The sequence below is a fragment of the Euphorbia lathyris genome, chromosome 3, assembly GCF_963576675.1.
Source record: "Euphorbia lathyris chromosome 3, ddEupLath1.1, whole genome shotgun sequence".
NCBI lineage: Eukaryota > Viridiplantae > Streptophyta > Magnoliopsida > Malpighiales > Euphorbiaceae > Euphorbia > Euphorbia lathyris.
The window spans coordinates 15,225,775-15,230,868 of NC_088912.1; positions in this window are offsets into that span (position 1 = coordinate 15,225,775).

Genomic DNA, 5,094 nt, shown 5'->3' on the forward strand with positions numbered 1-5,094 from the left:
TTTCAAGCATCATTGATTTATAAAGTTTCTTGTAAATTTGCAAGCATTACTAACTTTAAGTATATCCCTTTTTTCTTTCAAAAGTGTGTAGCAAACAATCTGACATTCATTGGTATGCATTCCTCTTTTGATTAGTTGCACCCCGAGTGTATAATAGAAGTTCCATTAAAATACATGAATTAATAAATTGAATCAAACAATACAAGTTTCTACCTCTAGTGAAGAAAATCCGCAATAAAACTAGTTTCACTATCACATTCAACCTTCTATTCAATTGAACTCCGAAATCCACTCTATCTCAATTGAACTCCGAAATGGTTCCTCATATTGTAACAAACTGTGCACTATCCATATCCATATAGTAATTCATGTATTTTAGGGAAGAAAGCCATCACTGACATCGATCTCAGATCTAATACCAACACCTAATTCACTCATTTTTCCTTCTTCAGCACTTTGACTTGGTTCATCTACTTTACATTCTGCATTCTTCAGGACTTAGAGATCCGACGAAAAAAGGAGCAAGAGTTTGGCTAGGTACCCGAAGATGCAGCTCTAGCTTATGATGAAGCCGCTTTTAAAATGCGTGGAGCAAAAGCCAAGCTTATAGGATCATTTTCGACGGCCATGTTCTGCAATCAGTGCTAGAATATCTTGCACTCACATCTTGATAATGAATTTCTTCTAGTTTCTTCACCATTGTTTTTCCTGCGAAAAAAATTTGGTTCTAATCTAATGAATTTTTAGACTAGGATTTACAAAATTGAATGTTTATAAGACCTAGTTGAGACAAATTTGAAACTATCACCTCATTACCTAAAAGACTTAAAAAATTCCTAATTCAGAATCACTGAATTAAATCAAAACTTCACAACAGTAACCCTAAGCCCTTGAAATTATATTAGTACACCAACAAACAAGCATAAGAGAATCAAAACTTAGCAAGACATGCATTTCTTCTCAATCTACTACTGTGTAAGAAGAATTTTAAGGGTGGTGGTACATGGTGGGATTTTCTTATGAAAATGTGAGATGAAAATAAACAAAATGATTTAGGGTTTTCATATCAATAAACAACTTGAAGTCATTTGGAATGTAAAAATGTGAAATGGAAATTAGTAGACAAAAAGGATAAAAAAAAAACAAGTCATCTGTGAAACCATCGCTCCGGGTTGTCCAATTCCATTGTCCAATTCCATTCCTAATTTCCAATATACAGTTTTCTGCTTTAAAGAAAGTAAGTTGAAATCAGGAGAAAAAAGCAAGATGAGAATTGACTGTTTCCTCGTATGCAAATCAAAATTAAATAAACAAGAAAACAAAAACTGAAGATATATAGGTTCATATCAAGTCTAAAAATTGGAAAAAGTCTCATCGTGGAATACCCAAATCGAGAAAGAAGAGAAAGCAAACTGGTAATGAAAAAGAATTAGAGATACCAAACCCTTACTCTTGGAACTGAGAGCGTGGCGGCATTCTCCTCTTCTTTGCCTTTTTACTATGCTAAAGCTCTGAATGGAAATGGGTTTTGATCGGTGAGATCCCACTCAAACCTCTCTCTTTCCAGCAAGCCCAACTAAACAATCTAGAAAACTATAGAACCCTTATTGGGCTCTTCTTTAAATTTGAGCCGTCTACTTCTCTAAGAAAAAGTTAACTTTTACTTTGAAAAAAGGCTTAATAGACACCAATGCGGCATACCATTCCCACCATGGTGGGAATGGATGCCGAATACCATTCCCACAGTATGCCGTATCCGTTTAGGCTAAATTTTGAATTTTTTCTGAAATTTTGACAAAAATTTTATGCCAAGGGCAAAATGGTCCAATGGGTGGGTGATAAGGAATTTGGGTGCGGTATATAGCAGTATGCCAAATATTGACACACTTTTTAGATTTTAGCAATAATGGTAAGAAGATTGTATAAAATAGAATATATATAGTAGTTAAGTAACAAAAGGATTTTATTTTATTTACAGTAACAGTAGGATTTAGTTTCATTTTTCAAATAACTATAGTAGTATAAAAAGAAGTTAGAATAAGAGAAATTGATATGAATAGAAGCATTTAAGTGTAACTAGCAATGGAAAAATGAGAGTTTTTGAGATATTTATTCTTATATCAATTATTATGGTTATGGGTCCAAAGGTTGTTATGGGTGAAATAATTCCCGCTCCTTTATGCTGCAACAGTGATGGACCAAGATGCTCAGCTGATTCAGATTGCACAATCTATTGTTCTGATTGCCACTGCTATTGTTGATCAATTCATGAATCATCTATGTAATTTTACATTACTTATGTGTTTCATCTCTTATCATTAGCCTATTAAATAAATATTATAGTCTTTTTTGTGTTGTTTTATCTTATGACTTTGTTTTATTTTATTTCTTTAATAATATGAGGGTCGGGTTATTTTAAAAGTGTTTGAGCGTTTCAACCTAATTTAAATGTTCATCACCTTAATTTTCTACTCTCAGTTTTCACTAAAAAAATATGATCTTTCTAATATATGTATATTTTCATAAGACATGATTATTCTAATTATAAATTTATTTTCATACTACAGATAAAAAAACAAAATTGGTAACGGTAAGAAACAAACGAGGGTTACAGAAAAAACGGAATTGAAATTAAGAACGAAAATCGAACTGTGCCGTGGCGGAGGCCACTGCCTTGAAAGCGATTTCGGCAGACCGAGGTGCAATCTGTAACTCCGGTCGCTCCCCAAGGTTAACAGAGAAACCTTCGAACCTGTGCACTCAAAGTCGAAGATTGTAGAACAGCAAAAGAGTATTTTAATTGCCCAGAAAAAACGATGGAAAGAAAAACTGTGTGTAGAAAAGCTGAAAACTTATTGTATTTATAGGCCACAGAAATATGAACGTTAGAACGTTCATATACACGTTAGAACGTGGAGTGAGACCAGGAGATAAATAAGGTTCCGTTTTTTACTAATTAAAATGCTGAAGAAAAATTCAAAGAAGTTGAAACGGATAAAAAATAAGATAAAATTCGGGCCCAGTCCAGTCGGGCGTCGCGCGAACGAGCGAGCGCGCGCGTGTGGTATATTTGCTAAAACCCACTTAACACAATTTAAAGGCTTCTAAAGCCCAATTCTATATATACCCACTCAAAGGGTTATCATGTAGGATTGTAAAAGTTCTCTTGAGAGCAAAGTGGTTAAAGACAAATATACCCCACACTTTCAAAGCCATTTTTTATTCAACACAACAAAGCCATTTTCTAACAGTAACAACCGATTATATATTTTGCATCAGATTTGGTTACCGAGATATAGGATTTCCAAGACACATTTCTAAAATGCATCAGTGTTAGATTGGAATAACAAAGTCCTATTCTAATTGTGAGTCTAATGGCCATACACATTAATCATCAAAATCAGGGTCATAGTTAATTGTAATATATTTGTTCATAATATCAAACAATTCTAGAAAATCCCTCTTTTGGTTCAAGCTTTGGTATGCAGCCTACACTCTACCTGCATAACTTCTAAATTAGTATCAATAATTTAAACTCACGTACAGTGATTGCATAATGCTGCCTGTGAAAACGATTTTTACTGTTTAGAATTATTAGTTTCTTTTTTGTTTAAGAACAGTTCGTTTTATTTATTGGTACCTGTAAGCAATGCTCTTTGCAATTATATCATTTCTTTTATACTTTTACTGTGCCATTATAATCCCAGCCCAGGTAGAGTCTTGTGTTGTGGAGATGACTGATTTGATAGTTAAGGCCCAATCATATATCTTATATTAATCTCCGACACACCCCCCACACGTAAATGCTCATTGGACTTGCAGCGTGCACAACACAGGCCCATCCCGCCATGTGTTCATCCCGCCATGTGTTTTATTAATTTCACAAATTAATGAGGTTGCCGGGACTCAAACCCTCGACCGTTTGGTCCTAGAGGCTTTGATACCATGTCAAGGAACCGATTGAACTAAAAGCTCGAACTGATAGTTAAGGCCCAATCATATATCTTATATTAATCTCCGACAATAATTGGGCAATTCTTTTCTGCATTCAGAAGTTCAACCTATTGCAGTGAAACCAATGGTGAGTCCCAAAAATATGAACCAGGGTCTTCGGCAAAGCAGCAAACTCAGACTAAGATAGACAACAGTTCACCTGATTGTAAATTCCAGCAGGAAAAATCAGAAAGGGTGAAGAAGCAAAAAAAAAAAACAAAAAAAAAACAAAAACAGAATTGAATGAACCCAAAGAAAAACAAGATGCAACATCAAGTCTGGATGAGAAGAGAAAGGTCAAGGAGTACAATGCTGATGCTCCAGCTAATTGAACTCACCCTCTGAACTTATTGAATACCAAGTCCATAAATCAGTACTACAGAACCATGACACAAATGCCTAAACCACATTTCTTAACCGGCTTTACTAATTCTGCATTTAAGTTAAAAGTACAGGCTAGCTAAAAGAATTTGGGCTATAACGATTGACTTGTAACTATAGTTTATGAGCATGGAATTGGGAAAATAAATATACTAGATTGGAATTCAAGACGTCAGGAACAATTTTGTTGAAGGGATCGAAAGCAAAAAAATGAATTTAAATGGACGAAATCGGGCTTTGAAAATACTTGGACGAATCTGGAAAAATTAACTTGCAAAATAATTATAGCTAAGCAATTGAGTAAACTAAAGGCTTAGGAATGCTAAATTGAATTGAAAAACTTGAAAAGAGGCTTGAATTAAAGCTAAAGCACACTAAAAGAGCTAGAAAAAGAGCTAGAAAAAGGAAAGGAGAACTAAGAACTTGAAGAACAAAGGAAAAAAACTAGGGATTAAGCATTGGAGCTTTGAGAGGGGGTTTGTGTATTGAATGAGTATGTTTGAGTTGAGTGTGGGGGTCTATTTATAGTTTTTTGGAAGGGCATTTTGGGTAATTAATTATCAACTAACCCTTATTTTTCTCTCTAACTTTGCGCACTAACTTGCCACCTCACTAACTTCCTCAACCTCCACCAACCACTACCAACTTCCATGCCACATCACCCCGCTACCTTGTGGTTAGAGAGAATTTTAAGGCTTAGGCCTAGATGTGGGGATGGGC